The sequence below is a fragment of the Nyctibius grandis genome, chromosome 4 (genome assembly GCF_013368605.1).
Source record: "Nyctibius grandis isolate bNycGra1 chromosome 4, bNycGra1.pri, whole genome shotgun sequence".
NCBI classification, from domain to species: domain Eukaryota; kingdom Metazoa; phylum Chordata; class Aves; order Nyctibiiformes; family Nyctibiidae; genus Nyctibius; species Nyctibius grandis.
Genome location: NC_090661.1, coordinates 4,810,871 through 4,834,970, shown reverse-complemented (window position 1 = coordinate 4,834,970; position 24,100 = coordinate 4,810,871). Strand labels below are relative to the sequence as shown.

Below are 24,100 nucleotides of genomic sequence, written 5' to 3'. Positions count from 1 at the left end.
TTTCCACCTTTGCACTGGTGGATTTACATGTTTGTTCAGTAGAATCAAGAGGATGCAATGCAATTTCTTAAAAACCATACAAAGGACAACAGACATAATTAAAAATCCGAATCCGGAACCCTTCTTGGTAGTCTTCATTTATGCAACCACAATCATCAGGCTAGTATCCATATACTCAGAAGTAAAACGTATCCCTTTCTGGAATCAGGGGTTTGCTTAAATACACCAGTGAATAAGCGGTGTTCAAAGGACTACAGACTAGATTTAACCTCCTATGGACCACAGAGAGAGGTAGTGCCTCTAAAACATGATCAAAATACTCATTTTTACAGACCCTGAAATAACCTCTTTGGAAGAGCCTCTCCATTGAGAAGAACAGGATCACAGGCTTCACCAGGCTAAAGTTAACCTCCGCAATGCCCTCACTTTACCAGAGCACAGAATGACAGCCAATTTCAGGATAACTCAAGACACATGTAGATTTGAATGTTGGATTCCAAGGAAACCTTCAAACCAAATACTTCTGGAATACCATTGATAACTATTTGCAGAACATATATCCAACACGTGTTTTCTATTTTTCAAATACATTTGACAGCAAAATGATATGGATTGTAAACATTTTCTTTTAAAGAGCATCAAAGTAACATATCACTCACTCTCTGCTTTTAGCAAAAAAACTCTCATACATACACACTTAAATGTGCCTGCCTTTAGCTGATAAATTCAGGCTTACATTTATACTTGTTAGTTTATATTGGTCCCTAGCTCTGCTTAGTAATTCACTTCAGCTCCTTTCCAATTTTCAGACACCTTAGATATTCTGAATGCTAGGCTTCTTCAAGGGCTGCCTATTCTCGCCTTCATCTTTCAAGAAACTGTATCACAGCCTTATTCTTGCTACTCTGGTCTCGTGGTGCTCAGACTCCTGGGTCAGACACAAAAAGTATCGAGCTACCCTCCAAGGAAGTGCTTAGCAGGCAGCTGAAGTTGAATGACACTTTCTTTTAAGAAAGACACCCTCTCCATAATCTCACCCTCCTCTTACCACTTTTATTAGTTATTGCCATTAGCTTTCATGTGTTCCTATTCAAACTATAATGAGAATGCCTTTGTGATAGGCTCATGTACACACAAGAACATTCCTACTCAAACAATTGCCAAAATTAGTTCATTACTTTCTCAGCACTTCAAATATAAACAAAAGATTTCCCAGTGGTAACATATGTGTTTTGCCAAAATACACAAGAGATTATACTCTGCTATGTTGTTCTAGGACTTTGACAATGTAAATCATTGTATTTACCACTCCTGCAGATGTACAGACGTTGGCAATATTGAAAGATTTAACACTGACAAAGCTGCATTCCCACAGTCATACTTAAAATAGAGGTCATTTTTTTCTAAGAAGATATAATTTGAAGAGTTAGCAACAAATTTGACCATGGGAACCTGCCCTTCATGAGCCATCCTGATGCTGCTAGCTCAAGGAGGACTAAGGGAACCTCATGTGAATGAAGAATCCCAAGATTTCTTAGCAGCAATATGGCTGCAATGGTGGGAACTTTAAATGCAGTTTTCCCTGGTGTAGAGATGTCTACAGATGATGTTGCTACAGGCCTAATAAGAATGAGAAAGCATTGATTTTCTGTCAAGCTACAAGACCCTGTTATTCCAGATGGAAAAATCCTTAAGATTCTGACAGTAGTAAGTTATCTTGGGTTTCCTTCTACCTCACAAGAGATGATCCTTTGGAGCCCTTGGCATTCACACTGGGAAGTGAGCACAGAAGGTGAGCTCATGTTTTGTTTAAACTCAAAGGAGATCATGACTAATTAGCAAAGAACATCATTTTCTTACACACATCACTTCCCAAAATCTCCCATTCAAGCACTGATCAGACAGAACCTTCTTTTGCTTTAATTTATGGTAAGTACTATCTGACTAGACAGCAAAGACTGGAAGAGAAGGATGCTAAGAGACAAGTGAAAGGAGTCACAAACGGTATCATTCCGAAGTACCAAAGAGGGGAGAGCTGAGATAAAATCCTAAAGTCATATCTTATTTTGACAATGTCCCTTTCAGCTGAAAATGAGAAGCACAAGAAAGACGATTCTAAAAGACAAAAACAAAATTAATTTTTATTTTTTTTTATACACACACACATATATGTGTAAATATAAATAAATATGTTGCCATGCTCAGGAATGAAACTGTCATCATTAAGTTTGATTGAAGTCATCCAACTCTGTGACTTCTAGTTGTTATATAATATACACAAAAGGAGCTTATAACCAGAGATAAAAAGAACTGGCAGGCTTACTGAGAAGGACAGTACTGTAGGATGAAATTCCCTGAACCAACACTCATTCCTCTGGATTATTAATATCCATTTCAAGAAACAGGTACCATTTCAGAAGAACAGTTACAATAACAGCACCATTCTTTGCTTACAGAGAAGTTAGTTTATTTATGAAGTCTCTGTAAATTATCTTCAGCATTGGTGTGGCTGTTACTCAGGAATCCTGGTTATTGCCACCTCTATTCTGTGCTTTGTCTTTAGTAAAGCCAGAGAGATCAGTTACTTTTTTGTGCCTCTGTTTCCCTCTATAAAATGAGAATACTACAAGATTCCACTTCTTTTCAGTATTTGTTATTCTTCTGAAATCCTCATATACTAAAGATTTTACAGAAAATTAAAGGATATAAACCTTCTATTGCAAAAAAAAAAAAAAAAAGGAAGAATTAAACATCAACAGCTGGTTTAGCTTCTACTTAATTTATTTTTCCTGCAGGCAGAGATGAGGTAATGAAAGGACACATCATCTCTGAAGCTTCAGCTCACCTGTCCCTGTTTCCTAGCCACGAAGCTACAGCTAAGGCCAGCAAACTACACACTTAAACCTAGTATCTTCCCTCGGGATAAAAACCTTCTAGAATTTCCAAAATCTTCAAGAGTACCTTATTTTCCGAGTTCACACCTGAATCAGGCCAGCTTGTGAAGCAATGATTATAAAGTTCATTTTTTCCTCAGTCTTTATCAGAGGATGGCCATCTGCCTTCAAAAGCCCATGAAGAATTATTAATAAGAAATTAGTCATCTTTTTATAAAAACGTATTTCTGTTGTCTGTGTTGTATGACTCTGTGGAATCATGACACATATCAACTGTGGGTGTCGTCTATGCATATATTAAGCAATGCTTCAGTTCTGAAGAACTATGGCCTTTAAAAGAAAATTCACTACAGAAAACTTATATTTGAAAAAGCTGTCACCAGAAAGCCAATCCTCGTTAACTGCTCACCTCAGGCAACCGAAATTGCATCAACTCAAACAGAAGTCCACTCTGATAGCACTACGGGTCTGGAGACACTGATGTTTATACACGGATAGCGTTACATGATGGCACGTGCACAGTGGCTGAAGATAAGTATTATGGTTATCTCTTCTTTGTTCACATACAACCTAATAAAAATAAGTTTATCTTGATACTTAGAATACTCAGGAGCTGTCTGACAGAATCCGTTTCAATATTACATGGCCTCACAGAGATAACAATCACATAAAAAGCAAAGTTAATTCACCAGAAAATAGTTTCAAGTAGATGGTTAGTTGCGTATCCTATTATAAGAAGCACCAATGCATCCTACAAATTGCAGAAAAGCACCTTATACCAGAACACAGGCTGGTCTGTAAGCACATTGATATTAGGGCATACACAATATCTCCTTTATTCTGAAATCCCAGAGAAGAAACTAGTTACAGCACAATGAGAAACACAGACCATTTCCTGTTAAAGTCTCAGTAACGTGAAATGAGTAAGAAACCGCTGAAACAAGCACAATTACCAGACTGCCATGGAGAGAGCTGTGACCATACTGCATCCCCCTGTACCCATATGTGTGCTGGAGGCAGACGAACCCAACCAAGCAAACAGCACACCATGCCAACATCTGCAACATCAGCAGCCAACATTTACTCTGTACATATGTAAAAAACAATACCTGAGACAGCAGGAGACCAGGAACACAATTCAACTCCATGTCTGCTAACAGAACACTCACTCTAAAAGGTCAAGTCTCTGCTAATAGCTGTATTAGCTACACCTTCAGCACCAGCACAATAATCAATCATGATGCATTTCAGCTGTGAAGCCACTTGCTTAAATTTTAAACAGACCTTTAGCTTTCTTCAAAACACAGGTACCCAGTTAGGCTAATGAAGTTAAAGCATCTGCAGGTTGTAGCAGCTCCTGCATACCTCAAAGGAGCACGCATTCCAGCTGCTTCACCTGGAACCCTGTATGGGTTGCTGATCCCTGACGGTTGATCACTTCAGTGTGAAGTATAAATAAGAATACTCAAACAAGGACAAAAAAGTCAGCAACCTTCAGGCACCCGTATTTCTATCAAATCTTCCATATCCCCATTTTTCTAGCCTAATCTTACTGAGGAATCACATAACTACTTTTGTTTTGTGATACTTGAAAAATACCTTCTGTCCTGGGCTAAACTGACCTGGAAGAATGCAGTAGGAAAAGCACTGGGGGCAGGGGGGGTGGGTGCCATACAAAGATTTTGTCTGACTGAGGTAATTTATTCTGCATAAAGCCACCCATACCACATTGCAAAACTGTTTGTAAGTAAAACCACATACAAATAATTTGGAAAACATGCAAAGTAAAAAAGGATTTATTTGTCACATATTTATAAATACAGATGCACAAATACCTACACATATAAATAAACAATTATAGGTAAATACAAATCATCTCTATTTGTATGTACATGAAATGTAGAATTTATGAAAGGTTCTAGGCAGCTCTGACAATGAGCATCAGAACTGTCAGTAATAAAAAATGGCATATTTCTATACTCTGGCAGTTTTGAGTATTATAAATATCCACATTTTTACTAAAGAGATCTTTTCAATAAAATCTTTTTTTATTCGTTATACAATAGGAAGATGGCCTCTGCTTAGATTTTGTTTGCATCTTTTAAAAACGCATTCTTTATAGGTACTACAGCATTTCTAGGATGCTTCTGCTTTCCCATGCTGAAGGAGACACCACCAATAGACTTACTGGATTTGTGTGGGCTCTAAAGGGAGGATCTACTTGGCTTTAGCATTCTTTTTTTTTTTCCCCCCTGTACACACTTGGAAAAACTCAAGTATTTGTATTTTTATACACTTTGTCTAAAATATTTAATGGAAAATTAGACCCATAGGTTGAAAATATATAGTAAACACCACATAGTAAAGCTAAGAACCTTTTGGTCAAGAGCCATAACTAACTGTAACATCAGGATAGCTTTCCATTGCACAGTTAAAATAATGGATTTCAAACTTACAATTTCTAAAAGGTACATTTGACGCAGGATTTATTTTTCAGGAAGAGTGCTGACCTTTATTTTCTTCAAGTAAGGATGCTCTTCGAAAAAGTACCGACCCTGGAATGCAATTACTGGAGACATATCCCATTGAATGGTCTTTCACCATAGCTACTCTCACTTCTCATTACAAGAAAAGGCCCCAATTTAAACTTGCTTACAAGATGGAAACAATCTTCTTATTGTAAGGATTCTATTCCATTAGTTACCCAAAGCATTCATACTTTAATAATAAAACATTCATCTTCGGAAAACATTGTGCAAAGATTCTGACTATTTCTATTTGTTCTTATTTTTTCAACATTGAAAGGAATTCTTAGTTCTCTCAATTGTTGAGATGACAGGCTGCTTCTGGGGTATGTAACCACAAATGCAGCAAACATTTTTATACACCAAGAGACTTACAATAGAGATACAAATCACTTATGGAATAGCAAGGTCATCAGATGCTACCATTGTTTACTAATACAAAGGCCATTTGTATAGAATACATGCCCTAATGTAAAATCAGTTAGCTATCTGGCAACAGGCAATGGCTTTTGAAAACTCAGAAAGGAGAAAGCCATCTCTGCAGATACTTTCGAAAAGAAGAAACGCTTTGTTGCATGGCATTAGGATTCAAATGTCTGTGTAATAACTAAAGCCTTAAAAAAGGAGAGATTAAAAAATTGAATTTAGGAAGAATTGTGGACTTAGTGGAATCCGGATTTCATCTCATAAGAAGTTCTGATGAAACAAAAGGGAAAGCTTTTAAGTAGACTAAATAAAATGAAGCATTATTCTGAACACACAGGAAGACTCTCCCCCAGAAAACCAGGGCAATTAGAAACAAGATGCATACATCAAACAAGAAATTACACTGCAGATGGTAAACTGGTGAAAGATAATAGCTAATTGTGAATCCAGACAACCCAAGGGGAAAAAAAAAAAAAGATCTGTATTTTCCCCTACTCATGAGTATTAAAGAAACAAAGTAAAGTTTATCTACGCTCATTCTGAACTTCAGTCATCCAAGCTCACCCTGTCCATTTCTGCAAGGAAACAGGAAGAAGGAAGAGGGCGCAGAACAGAAAAGCCCCATGTTCCTTGACATAAGGATATGCTGCAACTTCATCCTCGTGAGCAGTTAAACATACAAATACTGGCAGAAATATCAGATTTGTTTCTTTTAATAAGAAACTAAAATGCTATTGTAATTTACGACACAACAAACAGCTTCTGGTGTTAAACATGAAATTATTTAGACTGAATTCTAAAAGAGTAGACATATGCTACTCTTGGGTAATTAGGAAGAAATAGTGGGATTTAATTTGAATATAAAATTCTGAATGTGTATGCAGTTGCCTCTTGGAATAAAACCTCTTGAATGTTTCCTTTTGAATTATAAACTAAAATTATTTCTTTGGCTTTCTGGCACTCGGTTAGATTTTGGTCACATTCACCTATCTACAATCAAGTTTATAAAATAAACTACTAATGTAAGCCATGCTTGTTCTTTTTATTCTATTTTGTTCTAATTTATTCTAATAAAGTAATCTGCCTAGCACTGTCTAGAAACCCATGTAACAAAATAATTCCTAAACTGGTATTTAAAGAGAATCCTTGAGATTTGTCTCAGTGATCCAATTTCCACTGTAATTATTAATTGGTTTAGTTTAGTTTTTCACACCACAATGAAATCTTCATTGTAGTCACGTATTAGAAGATCATAAACAAAACCAATGTTATCTTATTCATGCACTTAATAAGTATCATAACTAACATGATGTATGGATATATCTAGGGGAAAACAGACTAAAACTAATGTCTCATCCTAAAGAGGCCAGTGTACATCAGTTGGTATGATTTCAGCATTCAGTGGGTGAAGTCTTTACAACTCATGCCTTCTGCACCAAGATGCTTGGCCTTCTTTATTTGCTCTTAGCAAGAAGCAGAAAGCAGATATGAATGCAAAGGTCTACATTCTGTTCCAGTATATAGAGACTTCACTATTTATTGCCAAAAAATTGACCTTACTAATGATCCTTATTCCTATGAATCCCATAAGTTCCGTCATTATTTTATATACATGGACAGAAATAATAAAAACTCTGGATGACAAAAAGTTACATTATAAAAGAACAGGACATAATTTTTTCCAGAAACATTTGTAGTACACAAAACATCTCATAAGTCAACGTTTTTCATAAGGAGCTTTTGTTTTCCCTTTTACGCTTAATTTAACATACTGAAATCAAAAGTGTATTGAGTTTAAACTATTTTTGAACAGTCAAGGAAGAAGCATTTGCTATTAGGTTTGGATGATGTACCCTCTTTAGTATTCAATTCAGTTTACACTTTCAGTCTCTGCCTTCACGCAGTCCTGCTTAACTCAATTTTTCATATTATACTCTTAATTATGTGAATAAAACCAATGCATTAAAGCAAAAGGCAGGTCCTCTTTGAAATTAATAAAATGGCAGGTACATTTTAAATTTTCTTTTGTATCAACACAAGACCTTTTCCTGGCAGCTATTCACACCATAAGCGTCCTAAAGAGCACATGTACAAGCATGCATACAATGTATCCAGTTCTACAATCTGAAGGAGTTCTGCTCTACCACATCTCCTCTTGCATTGAAGGTCTCCATGCCATCCCCTCAGTTTTTGAGATGGACAGACGAGCAGTGCACATGGGATTCAGGACACCAGAACATCATGGATTTATACAACAGCATAATAATATTTTTCATTTTGTTCTCAATGCCCTTCCCAAAAGATCTCACTCCTCTGCTTGTCTTTGACCTTGGCTGAACAGGGGGCTGACACTTTCAGAGAACTATCCATAACAGTTCCAGTATCTCTTCTCTGAATGGTAATGGCTAATCTAGACCATTTGCGTATATACGCCTATCTTCTTTTTCTTTTTTTTTTAACCAAGGGAAAGGTACTTTATACTCTGATCCTCTGTTCTGCCTCACTACTTTATAAAAACAGCTACCAATAGTACCCATTTGAATGTCAATGAGATGAGTTCACTGAGCAGTGATAGGAAATTCTAAATAGTTACAATAAAAATGTTTATTTTTGGCTAAATCAAGATGAATAACAGGTAGCCTTGCTGACAGTAACACTGCATTTGTTTTCTGCAAAAGGAGAAGAAAAAAGAAGTGGTGGATCTCTTGCTAGCACAGTATAAAATATTTGCACATAAATCTTAAATGACTATATAACATTTGTTAGGAAGTGGGAAGACAGACATTTGTTTTTATTGTTTTCTGAACACAATACTAAAAAAAGAAAACAGGAAAGCAAGGGAAAAAGAAAAATCTAAAAAAGTGAAATCCTGAAAAACTGCGTTTAAGGCGTGGATGCATTGCACCCTGATAAGAAACTCCACAAGGTCAAAGAAAAAAAGCACTGAACAAACTAGGTCAAACGTTTGAAAATTCAAGAATCACTGGAAGTGTACACTATTGCATCCTTTACATTTAAATTTTATTTCCCTAACCTGTTAAAGTGTGTTTGAATTGAGTAGACATGTCAAATTAGTAAGAATATTAAAAAACATTTATTAATATAGAAGAACAGCTCCTAGCTTATTAGTGTGAAGAGTCACAGTATTAAGGGGTTTTGACATTGAATTTCCATGTCATATATACGAGGGAAATATGAACAATGTTGACATATACAGAAATTCCAGAATGTATCCTGAAAAAGCAAGCAGCCCGATAACAAAATGGCAATCCACCTGACACACTCTCAATTTAAACTGGACACCTCGCTGCAGTTTTCACACACACAGAATCAACCAGGTTGGAAGAGACCTCAGGAATCATCGAGTCCAACCGTTGCCCTGACACCACCCTGGCAACTAGACCATGGCACTAAGTGCCATGTCCAGTCTTTTCTTAAACACCTCCAGAGATGGTGACTCCACCACCTCCCTGGGCAGCCCATTCCAATGTCTAATAACCCTTTCTGTAAAGAAATTCTTCCTGATGTCCAACCTGAACCTCCCCGGCAAAGCTTGAGGCTGTGTCCTCTTGTCCTATTGCTAGTTGCCCGGGAGAAGAGGCCAACTCCCACTTCACTACAACCTCCCTTCAGGTAGTTTTGTGGACTTCTTTTTGAAAGCCAGATAACTCACGTTTGGATGCAGTATTGTCTTGTTTTCTAATGCTGAAAAGTGATCTTGAGAAAAAGATCAGTATGTAAACACTACACACTAGGACAGCTTGTATGACTGTGCTAGAGGATTAATAATTCGTTACAGTTTCCACATCTTCCATCTCAAGATATTTCTTGCATAACAAAAATATGTGAGGCAACTTTGTCATTAGCAATGTGTATCTTTAATTCTAAAACTTGTCAACAAACTTTGAGCACAATTGTGGAGACAGGCGTCCAATTCAGTTCAGACTAGATCTAGACAAGAAACTCAGTACAAGAGTTTGGGGAGAGTTTATAAATCCTTATTGGATTTATAAACCAGAATGACCAGGTTATGCACTGTATGTCCAGAGGTTTGCAGTAATCTGGTCTGCATGCCAGACTGACTTATTTATTCATTCATTTACTGTAGGAAGCCAGAAGAAATTCCAGATTTTGTAAAAGATACAGTACGGCCTCGAGGTGCAATGCACAGCTCTATATGCTGGAAGCTCATTCTGTTCTGAGCTCTGTCACAAACACAGTAATTCACACAAGTCATACTGTCATGCCTGAATTATAATGCGTACCAACATTTTTTAATGGGAACATGCTAAGCAATATGGTCGTCTTGATTATTATTATGGGATATTAAACTTCTAATATACAATCCCTATCTTTTCCACAAAACAGTGAAGCATCAAGGCATTGGACTTTTATGAGGCACCTTCTGTGACCTTTAGCCTGATCCCAAATGGTCAATGTGATTTTTACACAGTTCCAGACAGACTGCAGCAGTGACATTAATAGTGATAGGGAATGGTAAAAAAATCCACAGTTCTGTGATGTTCTCAGCTTCACTAAATTGTAGGACATTCATTTAGGAAAATAAAGAAATCACATATAATGACACGATCTGAAAAACTGAGACTTTGTCTAGCATCTGCCACTGCCTAATTTACAGTTTTCAGGAGAGACGCCTATTACCATTACATCTTAAGATACAGTTTTGTTTTGCCCTTGTGGTGCTAAAAGCTGAACATGGTCCCAGTGGCTGCATTGTGTCAGAAAAGAAACCCTAAAGTAATACGGTACTGATTTATTTTTATAGAAATATAACTTAACCTAAAAGGACAGGCTGCTTTTTATCCATAAAATTGTGAAAGCTGCATATTTTATGACATTGATATCAGAACCTCATCTTTCAGGTACTTTCAGTTCAACATTAGCTGCAAGGTTTATTTTGCAGAAATCTCGAAATCACTAATACAAAAAGTATGAAATAGATCTTTGGATGCAATTTTTAGCCAACATTTCATCATGGCTTGAGGAAATTATATTGGTGATACAAGTTCAAAAGAGTTTTGGATTTAAGCACTCCATGATGCTTTAACCTCCACATAAAAAAAAAAATTACAAAAAGCAATACATACCCCATTTCAAACTTGCACAAAAGTCTATTAGTGCTTTTGCAATACAGCAAGGTGGAATCGTTTCTAAATGAACCCGTATGTGTGACAGATGTGTCAATCTGCTGATACAAGAGCACATAAAATCACCGTTAAGGTTTTGTAGAAGAGTTCAAGTATAATGAGGACAGGACATGTATTATTTCTTTGCACCTATCAGAGACGCAATGAAGAGGTTTGCAGAGTGTTGGAGCGTGTATTACATGATATGAAAGTCACAAAGACCTAGCCTACATTTCCCAGTTTTCTGTTTACAAAGTCAGACAGTCGGGCCGTTATGTTCCCCTGCAGACTTAGCACCTTTATGTTTCACATACAAATTTCCAATTAAGTAAATGCTGCAAAAAGGATGGACTCCGGTATATTTTAAGCTTTTGACAGAGTAGAGATGGACTGTTGCTTCTTACTGAAAGTAAACAGGATATCTGCCTAGTTGCAGCTCACACAACAAAGCAGGTGAGTGCTGACTGAAATTCTTAACAACGGACGTCTAAAAACTGGCTTCTAAGAGAGTATTTAGCTATCTAAATTACTAAATGGTTTGCTCTCTCAGAGTGCTGAAAACTTAACTTCCCCCAATGCATTTAACTAGGACAAATGGGTTCTCAGCACTTAAAAAAAAAGAAAAACAGAAACAGAAAAAAAAGTCTAGTTCTTTATGCCACTCCTGTGTATTAGTCTTCAGTTTACTCCCTTAACCTCACAAAAATACCATGGAATTTTTACATGCAAGGAAGTGAACAAATCGTTTTGCCCCTTAGAGTGCAACTTCAGCATTATATTTACTCTCAACACACAGAATCAATTTTTATTTGAAAGCAGAAATGGCAACTAGGGCATCATCATTTCCTAAGGCACCTATGTTTTTCCCTGGAGATATTCTACCATAATAGTGATCCCAGTAGACCACACTTGTCTTATGAGATCTGACAAGATAACAACCTGAGTTCCTTCGGCTGCAACTTTACCTTCTTATATCAGCAAAACACTGCACAGTATGAAGATCCCACTGCTGAGACAGAAGATCAGACAGAATTTATATGCTGTACATTGCTCAGGCTTTCACAACTAACTTACCAAAAGATAATGGCAGTACAACTTTATTTTGTATTTTCACCACTTAAGTAAAAATTAATAAAAATTACTTAGATATGCAAACATATCATCCATGAGACTGAAAAAAACGCATGGTCAGTTGATGTTCATTCAAACAGGGAATTCTTCTCTAAAAGACTTCTGCTCCAAATGCATTTTAAAAAGTCACAGAAAAGTAATAACAAACTGCATGTATTACTATCCAAGAAAAACAGGGATTTAAGTACAGGATTATCCAAGAAAACTGATGATGCAAGAAAGGTGTCTCTTCTCCAAAAACACTTAGTACATAATTTTAGGGAGGAGAGAGGCAGTAACCTGAAGTGCCTAAAATCCTCAAACACAACGGAAAGCACTGCAGAAACACCCTGGAGATTCAGAGTAGGGGCCCACAGGGGACAAAGTCACATTCATTCTCTGGCTCCCTTTTCAGTGTTAACCAGTGACTGACTCACAAAGTGTTACCCGAAGCCTCTCTGCTGTGGGTAGCAGAATACTGCATTCAGCCTTCGGCAAAGTATGAGATAATTAAGAAGGGAAGCAAAACACCAGGTGTGAGGAACGTCTGCAAAAATCAATTTACAGAAGACAGACCAATGAAACGCCGTACTTAGCTTGAGTACCTAATGCTGATAAGACAAATCCATACATATGCACCCATGAGACAGAGAAAGTGGGGTTAAACAACCACAAATCATGAAAGCAGCATGAAACTTCAGGAGGAGGATTAGAATGTTTCACTAGAACAAGTGAGACAGAAGTCTCACGAGAGAGAAAATGAGAAATAAGAAACACACAATGCTGAACTTGGAAAGAACAAACTTGTTGTTCACAATAAACAACCTCCACCAAACATATGTAACCGTGCCTATCACATGCTATTGTGCTGATTAAAATTTAATTCCATCATATATTCCAGGGAAGAAAAGCAGGATTATAGAGAGCACTCCAGCTCAGAAAAGGAAGCAATGATGCTGTTAGCTAAACTGAGCACAGATCTTCCTGCAGAACATACCCAGAGGAGAAAGTATGAGCCAGGGGTGAGAACACTGGCACAATCTGAATTCCACCTCTCTCTCATTAACTGACTACATGACTTGGCGAGTAAGATACTTTTGCCACCTCTTTTGTAAAGCAATGGTTAGAAAGGTGTTATGTCAGTGCAAAACTCATCTAATATAATTAAATTGTTTACCAACAGACAAGAATGGGAAAGAGACTGGATTTGGAATATTTGAACCATTTGAAACAAAATGTAAGAATGTAAACAAAACCTGGTATCTGTCACTGTTCGGTGACAGGTAAACATTATGACATGCTGGAACATCACTGCCATTTCAGGGGGAGCTTGTGTGTACAAGAGCTAGCAAATAATCAAGAGACAATTTGAAAAGGTTGCTGGTAATCATGTAATGACACAAGGAATGGCTGAAACAAGTCTGACAAAAGCCCACTGGGAAAGTGATAGCTGTAAATTTATTTTCACAAGTTAAACTTCGGACAATCATCATAAAATTATCTGGAGAAAGGTGTCAGGAGGTACATAATCAGACATTAGCTTCACGGAATTTCAAGAAACAGAAAGATCAAATGCTTTTATTATTTAAATGAAGACACACTTTAGACATCAAATAATATTCCTGCTCTAGATACTATCTCTAACCCCTGCAAAGGCGTTTTGTATCTTCATTCACTATTTCCTAGAACACCACCTCTATACAGAAAGGAAAAGACAAGGTTTCTGGTTCCCCTGCCTCACACACCCCACGTCCTACAGGCAGGGGAAGGAAAGGAAGTGATAGAAGAACTGCTTGCACATAGTTTTGATAAAGTCCTTTTACATTTTCCATCTAAGAGCCTCCAACACAATTACAATCATTAACGATTACTGTTTCATGTGTCACTTCTGTGACACGTGACAGATGTCTGCGAACCACAGAAAATACTGTTGCAGAGAAGAGGCATATGCCTTTCCAAAGGATCCCAGAGCTATGTTGCACAAGTGCTGAAATCAGCACGAAATTAGCATTAATTAGGTAACTTTTTCCCACAGAAGACTACAGAGCTTTTCATTTTAACTACTCCTCAGAAAACCTGAACACAGACAAGGTCTGCAGCATCAGGGTGATCAATTCCCTGGAGGAAATCTCTTGCCCCAGGCTCCCATACATACAGATTGGATGTCAGCTAGAAGCCCTCCATCTAATCTCCACCTTACAGCACAGAGGCAGGATCCTTATGCATAACAGTCACAAGCACTCCAGTGCCACAAAAAAAGATCAGTGAACTATGATGTTAAAAATTAATAGTAATTTGAATAGTTAAATATTAATAGTTTAATTTGGAAGGAGAAAAAAGGATTTCTTTTGATACTAATTTGACCCTGCATCCTAGGTGACCGCACGATGAAGATGACAGGTGAAACAAATTAGTGTAACAAAACAATTGTCTGGAACCACAAATTGAATTTCAGTGGGACACCTCATGCCGCTACAACCCAAGGAAGTCACCTTGTGGGGCACACCTCACTGGGTTCATATGCAGTTTAGAAAATTAATAGGATAAAATGTGTTTCAAATATTTAACAAGAGGTAAGATAAGGTCAACCAGGAATAATTTTAGCTGAAAAATCATACATATACAGTACTGATTCTTTTAACTCTCCTGTAACGAGAGGAGAGTAATCTTTTTCAACCAGAAAGAGCTTTTCTAATTGATACATGTTTGGCATCCTAAAAAGTATTCACACTGAGAAAGATGAATGCTATGTCACTAATCCTGTCACCAGTGACCATACCAACACTGACAAAACTGCTGTGTTTCCAAAGAGCTTACAAAAAGCAGCCATGCAAAGTAGGAAGAAAAGTTCAGCTGAGTTAACCCTATGAGAGACCTGAATGAAAGCACATAATGCAGCCTAGTATTAAATTCTAACTTCCAACAAGAATTGCGTCCAGGCGTGGGCCTTCAGGAATAGTCGACACAGCTCAGCAGGCCCCTGGCTGGAGGAGTGACAATGAGGGAATATAAGAGGAACATAAGCATTGGGAGATCTCTCCTTTCCTTTTCACCAAAAAATGTTAATAAATAACTGGCACAATAAAGGGGAAACGTGTCTTAAAAATTGAATGTATTTAACATGGACAAATGATGGCTTAACATAAGCCTGTAGCATCCTGTAGCGAAGAGTCAGCTCCACAAGGCATTTTCTAAGCTGAATGTTTCTCTGAAACTTCACTAGCACAAGCACCCGTGGGGAAGTGGTACATTTGGACTGGGTGAATCAATGGTTAGTTCCAGACCCAAAATAATTTCCATCTTTTGTTTCTGACACAAAGAACACTGACAATTTCTGGCTCATGATCCTATTTTCCATTCTTTTTCTGGGGGAGATTCATATTTTAGTCTTATTCTCTTTGACATATTTACTTGGCATTATTATAGCCTGTGACTTTGTGTTGTAAGGTTTTCAAAAACCCCTTCAAAAAGAAACATTTATTATTCTGTGATGCTCACTGACTGCCATTTCTTGCTTGAGAAGGCACAATGTAGGTTGTATAATAATAGTAGGGCTATCAAAAAAAGATCATTAACTACCTCAGGATTACCACCTCATCTTGGGACAGGCTTTTCTCATTTTCTATGTAGGCTGGAAGGGGTCGCCACATCTCTGATCAGTGCTGGTATGATAACCATTGGGTCAGTCATAGAAATATAACAGGATTAAAAGATGATAAACACCACTAAAGGAAAAAAACTGAAAACGAGATCCTTCTGAACTACGTGTACAAAGGAGGAAACCTCATAACTCAGATTTCTATCAGCTGTACACAGAAAGAGGAGGCAGCATGGGAATAAGATACAAGTTAGTTCCATTTGCCAGTAAGAAAAGATCCAGGAGGACAAAGCCATGGAATGGAATATAATAGAATGCAAACAGCTTTTGATTATCTGGAAAAAAATGAGTTAATAAGTAACAAATGCAACCCAGTACTAAAAAAAAAAAAGAGGTAATATCGAGGCTCAGAAAGAATAAACTCGAACGAAAATGAATTGAGATGAACTAGAACAGAATATTTAACAGTTTTTCTGTAAAGCAAAACAAAAGTGTATACTTCTTATGATAACTGAAAACATCAAAAAATGCAAGAATGTATCTCTACAAGAATGAGGGTAATTCTTACAAGGTTTTACATATTCTTTACAGTTTCTATAAAAGAAAGACGAAATAGCATTTTAAAAGCAGAGGAGAATCAGGAGCATCATTGTCTGCACCAATTCACAAATGTCAAGAAACTACAGAAAAAAAATGTAGACTTCATCATTATACAATGTCTGAAATTGATATTTCGCTAAGGCTAAACTTCCCTGCCCTCCCACGGCAGTTATATGCAGTTTAAGGGTTAACATTTGAACAGTTACAGACAGAAAATTAAAAAGAGAGAAGTTTACAGATACTTACAGGAGCAAAAAATCCCTGCAATAGGATTTTGTGTGTAATCTGTGCTTCGTTGTAAAACTAAGCTAACTGATTCACAAAAATACTAAGATACTCAATGCACTCTTGTTTTGAAGGATCTTGAAGGATTCATATGGAAACATCTTAGGACTGTAATTATGACTGTTGGTGTTAAACACTCTCTGGCTGTTATTCTCCTTTGACTGTTGCTTCTAACATTGGTTTAAATCACATCAAGTTCACCTAATCTAATAAGATTAGCTATTTCATAATAGCTGCCTTTCCAGACACAATTTTACTTTTATCATCTGTTAAGTAATCACATTTTTAGATTAGATCTTAAAATGCAAGGACATTGAAAACAATGTATTGTGGCCAATTGAAATTATACCAACAAATATAATTTGAAGGATTTCAACAGATAGCAGCAATTATCCTCCTCTTTGTGGAGCATGAAAGTGATAAAAATGATTATTTTTCCAAGATCACTATAATATTCATGTATCTACTTAACTTTCTTCCTTGGAAGGTCCCATTTGTTTTCTTTAATGAAATGAATAAAAAGATTTAAAAGATTATGATTACTCAGTACTTATGAGAAAATTAATAGCAGCTACAACAAAGGTATGTAAAATGAGTACCAGAATATAGAAAACTCTCTTACCCAATATTAATAAAAAAGGCTCTCTTGCCTGGTGAAATTAAAGAGGAAAAAAATCACAGTGGACAGACAGAAACAGTCATTTTACAGAACAGGTCTAACTGATAAAAGACTTCAGACAGTATTGAGTTTAAGTCCAATAATATTCAAAATAGTAGCCCTTTAATGTACATGAATAGCATGAATAGTTTCACTAACTAGGATTTAATTATGAAACTATTGATCGTTATGGTTCAAGGCACAAAATGATCATTAGATGGAACCAAGGAAAGAGATTCCTTCTATGATATATTATAGTTGCAGGAAGGCCTACATTTTCTCTGAGGCAACCAACTTTGCTGTCTGAGAATAAATACTAGGTCAACTGCAGTTCAAGATGCCGGGTTCTAACAAAAAGGCAATTAATTTTATCTGAAAAAAAGAAACAATCATGGATTTTAGACTGCTATCTGAAGAGGTCTTGGGTAGGAAGGTATCCAGGATTATTGTATATAACAAAGGGCCTTCCAGCTCACATCACTTTAATTATTTGTTCTTCATGAGTTCAGCTGACAGAAGACCAGGTTTACACTCAGTTTGGTTGTAGGAAAGAGGAAGAGTGTGAAGTTGGCCTTCTTGTCTTCATCTGAGGCTAGCTGAACCACTTCACGCAGCAGTATAGGACTATTCAAATTCATTCAAGCAGGTGTTACATGAGAGGAAACTATGAATGTGTGCTCCATACTCTTCTTCCTGCTGAATCCTAGCTAACATAGAAAGGGCAGGTGGTGCAATTACCTATATATGCAAATACAGACATCATTGAAGGCAAAAGGATAGCATGCACTTCAAAGATTAGATCTGCATTTTTCTTTATCAGGAGGCATTGAATAAAAGGAATTTTCTGATTGCTTTGCATCAGAAAAGGCTAATGTGTTCAGTCACACTATAGAAAGATTTAACATACTCAATGAACAAAAATCATAATCTTTCATTTTAGGCGAAGCAAGCAATTGGGCAGAAATCATTAAATCTTTCATAACAGTGCAGAAGACTTTTAGTTTTAGTCTCTGCAATGCTGGTCTTAAAGAGCTTACACAAGAGCTTTGAGAAGCAATGTAAGTTTGCCTGTGCAGGGTGCTGGACTAATTCAGTACTTCTATATCATTTTCAGGCTACCCTGTGCCATACCAAGTAGACAGTAGTTCAGGCTTATTCTTCCAATGGTACTTATCGCGTCTTATCTTTACAATGCTTGTTTCTAAAAAGATAACATCATATTGAATTGTGAATAATCAGAGAAAAACTATCACAGGATCTTCAGACCTCCATTGCTTATACGGCAAATCTGCTTTCTGTAAAAATACACATCTAATGCTAGGAATTAATAATAATAATGAATAGAAATAAGGTAAGAAACACCACCTGTGTAAATTTCACAGCTTAAAAAAGGGACTCTAGCTTTACATTCCTAAGACTTAATTGACTAATAAAAAAAAATAAAAAAAAAAAAGATTCTGAGACGATGACCCAAAGTTCTATTTTCAGAAGATATAAAATGAAAGATAAGGTCAGAAGACCTTTCTCTGCACAGAATTATTGTGGTCGTAGAGCTGTCAACAAGGAGAAACACAAGCAGGATTCATTAAACAAATCATTGGAAAAAGTCCTCCAGGAATTTACTTTTTTTTTAACATCATAAAAAGAGATGTGGCTTTTTTTTTTTACAAGCAACCTCTGTTTGGAAAGTAGCTTGCACTCTTAAGTCCATTTAGAGGAAAAAAGTCTGAGATTAGAAGACTAAAACAATAATAGCCTGAGGTCCAGCTGTTTACAGAGTTAATGCCCTCAATCACTACCTAAACTTGCTTAATTTCTATTCCCATGTAGCACATAGAAAGAAGAGACAGAAAGGTTCGTGGAAGCAGAGTCCAAAACATACACAGGATGGAGTCCTTCCAGGGATTTGCTGACAACCCACTACCCACATTAACGTTTACAAAGGGAAGGAACTTAAAATTTTGCAGCAGATCCTTCACACTTCGGAGGTTCAGATTCAGGTTGATAAGTTCTGCTTTTGACTGGAAAGCCAACACATGCCTGCAGTAGCATCCAGTAGCAAGCAGCAGCTCAGCATCCTGTAAAGTCTTTCCAATAACTTGAGTAGTTCTTAAGTCTCAACCTGACTTTCTGTAAGGCATATTTACATACTGACTTTATTTGTTTAGTATACAAATTGTGAACTGTTAAGAGCCGCACCATGCTAATAAAACAGGAATAACAGCTTTTCATTTTGGTAGTGGTTTATCCTTAAACCATCTGTTGGTGGAAAACCTATGCAACTGGGACAGTCTGCAGCACAGGATGCAAAATTGATCTGTTAATGTCCTTCAAGAGCCGTCTGAATGTACTCATATACCAAGCATAATAAGCACTTAATGCAGCATTAGTTTCTATGGTTTTCTGTATTTTGCTAATCCGTTTTAAACTCTACACAGTTAACTGTGTTAAGAACACTAAGCTTTCCTCTGGAACAGAAATTTGTACTATAAAGGCAGTTAACCCACTGAAATACTGTAAGAAAATTATCTTTACAGACTTCAGAAAAAATACCAGGTAAGGGCTTCATATTTCAAAAGAAGCATGACTTCATTTTGTCAGTGAATTAATTAGCCTCTTTTCGGCAGTGCGAAAACAAAATCCACACAGGGTAATAACTGCTCTTGGTCCCTGATTCAATTTATGGATCCTGACAGGCAGTCTAATGGCACAGATGATTTTTAATAAATCAACAATCTCAGAGCAACAAATCAAAAGCAGCAGCAACTTAAAGAGAATTCAGAATACAGTTTGACAGTACACCTAAATAACCATATATAGTTTGATTTCTACTAGCTATAAACCCAGCCTCCAGATTTTGTGGATTTGCAGGTAACCTCACTTTTAGCTACCTCAGTCTTGACTGTTACCTATTTACCCACGTAACTTTTTTATAGGAAGCCACATGTAATGAAAAAAAAAAAACCCAAAACAAAACAATCTCCCTGCTGATTTTCACAACTGAATTTGTTCCAAGTCAAAAATGCTTATATGAGTATTTATTGATAAAACATATGCGAAAGGCTGGGTCCTTGAAAAAGATGCCTGCATATAGTATATATGAGAATATTAAAAGGCTGTTAAATTCTCCAATCTCATTACAGCTTTTTGTTTCCAAAGATCCTTTAACAAAGTTACATTTCAAATTCCATTAATGCCTTGGATTAAGTCTTTCCAGCTGACCTTTTATACAACTTCTTCAGTTTTTGTGCAATAAAGAAGCTTCTTGCTGCCTTTACAAGTAGCATCAATAATGTTCAGCTGTGGATACACAATCACTCAAAACTGGTCCTAAGTTTTAGCAATCCAGATGGAACAAAGCTGCTCTGTTGCCCTTAAAAATAGTCCTTTCTGTTTCTTCTGGAAGCATCAACCATGAAAGATAGCATGTGTATTTATATGTTTCACTCTGCCTGGTGCCCTAAGCAAACAATTCTGTAAGATGTGCCATTTCTGTTACTGCCATACATTTCACATCAGCTAGGAATTTTATCTACCTTTTTTTTTTTAATTTTCTTCTGCAACTTCTTTATTTTAATAACCCCAGTCAGCGGTTCAATTCTAACAGCAGCAACAAGAAAAATACGAAGGAACTTACATCATCAGATGCCATATACATCTTTCTTGAGCTTGCATCAGTTAGAGAGACCAGATCTGGGCACAGAAGAGTCACTTGGACTGTGGATTTTGATTCTTCACTGAGAGGTAGAATAAACCTAGTCTCCTAAGTGTGGAGTGAAGTGATCAAAAGATTGTAGTAAGTGATTTTAGCTTGCCAGGCAGAGAAACAGGGAACTGAATATGCTTTTAATATATTTATCTGCCTTTGTTCCTAGACGGAAACGATTAACCCCCATGCCTAAGACTGAACCCCAAGCTGGATGGGGCCATGGTACTACTGAAAGACATTGAGCCTACTGACATCTACACCACAGTGCCATGTTCCTCAAAAGGCAAACCCCGGTCCAAGCTCAGATCATAAATGTGATTCTTCTCTGGGATTTCATCACGGTCCCACAAATGTGAAGTTCTCTGCACTGCTGCTGAAGATCTAACATATCCCTTGAGCCTTCCAGCACCCTGGGAGAGGGTAGAGCATGCTGCCACTCACAGAGCAGGGCTCATGCAGGGGTGCCAGTCAGCACACAGCTACCTGCTCCATTAGGTCACAGAAAGCCTGCAAGATGCTTCCATTGCACTACTCTGCATGCACAAGCTCTTTTTCCCAAAGGTGAAAGAGTATTGATGATGCAATGAGGGCAAGGAGTGAAGGGATCTACACAGAAGAGAAGGATGTACAACTGTAGAGCAAGATTAGATGGAGTCTACCCTCTTGCTTTTCTCCATTCTGTTATGAAGTGCATCCAGACACTGCAAAGCCAGGCAAGATGACTATTTACCTTTTCTATTTATAAATAATTTATAATTGATGATTTTGCATAATGCATCATAGGGTTTGTGGAACTCTTAAAAGCATGTAGAGAGTGAAGTAAAAGGACGGAGCATCTATTTAGCTTTGTACTGAGATACTATTAGCACATGCAAAAAAGACAATAACATTTTATGTTGTGGTGGAATGGGATTACATTTGGAATGTCTTTGCTTTACTGCAAAGCCACATTTATGACCTAAGTAAAATACAAGATGCAGTTTAGAACTGGATAGATACCAAGGAATCTATCTGAAAGCAAGGCTCCCAAGATCAGAGGGTTCCTTTGCCCCTCTGGGGACTGCATTTGTGCCTAAATATACACATTCTTAATTTACTGTTTTTGAAGAAGAATTTGCTATGTCAGGTATTCCACAGAATATCACTTTCAACGTTTGTGCTATATTGAAAGCAAAAAAACCAGCAACAAACAAGCAAACCAAAAACTAGCATAAAGGACAAATGTTGGTAAATAGTTTAGCATTACAAAAGCTTATATACATTAAATTTTGTGAAATAGAACCCTTCATTATGAGAAGCACAAAGCAGACTAAACCAAATCCCTAGGATCCTGAAAACATGGAAACTTTTCATCACCATAAATAAATATAAAAAAAATATTTTATCTTTACAGTTTATTGAGCTGTCTCTCTGTGGCCATCCTTATCCTTTCCTTGGCAGCCCTGTTTTCTGGCCCCTTCTGCTATCTGTTATAACAGGAAAGCCTTCCCCAAAACACCTGATTATCTCAGTCTAGCAGCACAAACTGTATTTTCTCAAAATGAACTTTATTTGTAAACTCTGAAAAGAAAAAAAAAATCTAGGCACATAAAAATGGCAATAGACTATTCTAATGGGAGCATGAGCAGCAAGATTGGGTCATTCATTTGTCTAGCTCTGTCCCACTTCTCTGACAATGAAGAATAAGGGTTGTTTCTGGGAGAGTCACAAAAATCCCCAGTTTGAGCAATTATTACATGCAATCATGTCACTAAATAGGAAGTTTCATACTAGGAGGCAAAAAGCCTACAGTAGGAAGCATGGAAATATTAACTACAAAGTGATAGATCAAAGCACCTCTCTTCCTCCCCCTCCTTGTGCTATTCCCAAAGGCTATATTTCTCAAGGACCAAGCAAGTCTGCTTGCCAGTGGAAGCTCCTCTACACCCTTTAAAATTATTTCACAAACATTTCAGAAAGGCAACACTACCAGATTTATGGTTATTCACTGATGTTTAACAAATCCAGAAATAAATTTAGGATAGCTAGGTTATCAGCCAAATATTACCTATATCTTTGTACTCTTGTTCATATACAGAACACAAAGGTCCTCCAAAACCAGAATGAGACCACCCAAAAGGACAAACCACTTTGCACGCCTTCACAGCAATAGAAACCCTGCCATGTCCCCCACCTGCTAGCGCACACATTTCTGCTGAAAAAAAAAAAAACCAAAACATCTTCAGCTGTAGAACCAGCAAAGCAAGAGTTGGGCAATCTACAACGCATGTCTAAACAGGGCTTACACAAAACCCCAGCCACTTCAAACAAATAGCAGATGCCCATCATTGAACCCAGGTCCTAAGGTCTTTTCGGTATCTAGGATTGCTTCGAAGGTGATTCTTTGATCACTTGTATACAGTAATTGATACTCAAAAATCAATAGCTGTTAATAAAATATTAGCTTTCTCCCAATCAATATGCACACATCTATGAAATATTCAGCACAGGTATAAAAATGAGATCATAGCAAAATGAGAAATGTTAATATATTATTTCCTTGTGTATAAAATGCACATTTAGATTAAAAAAGGAAAAATCGAGACCTGCAAAAGCCTTTGTCATTTATATTTCTCACTGTTGGAAAAGCCCATCAGCCATAACCACCATGAACTTTATGGAAAATTTTCTGTTGAGATTAACAAGCTTTATAGAATTCCTTTGTTTCAGAAACAAAGGCCTTACTCTAGAAATCTTAAATCCAAGCAGCGAATACAAAGATACAACAGCAGAGCAGCAACATGCTGCACATTTCACAGCTATGCCAGTTGTCCTTGGCAGACTAGTCTCATCCACCTTGACACACTGCCTTTCAGGAGAAAATCCCCAAGTTACACACTTGTCAAGTCCAAGTTAATATACTGCAAGTTTCTAGCCTTTCCAGAGGCCCAGTGATTGCATCCCTAATCATTTTCACCGTTCCTTAAATCAAAGTGGTAGGAATTTAGCATTCCCATGTGCCAGTGTGAATGGGCTCTTCTTCCTCTGTATCGGATTTCTCTGGAAGAAATACATATGTACGTGCCACACACTGCATGGATTTTGGTCACAGCAGACCCCAGATACTACACACTGGAAGATACACACAGGCATATTGGAGGAGCATTTG

The 24,100-nt window shown here is 37.1% G+C and overlaps 1 protein-coding gene across 1 annotated transcript in view; it reads right to left on the bottom strand.

The window, feature by feature from the left end:
* Nucleotides 1-24,100, bottom strand: part of NELL1 (neural EGFL like 1) — a 296,528-nt gene that overhangs the window by 116,371 nt on the left and 156,057 nt on the right. The window lies entirely within an intron of this gene.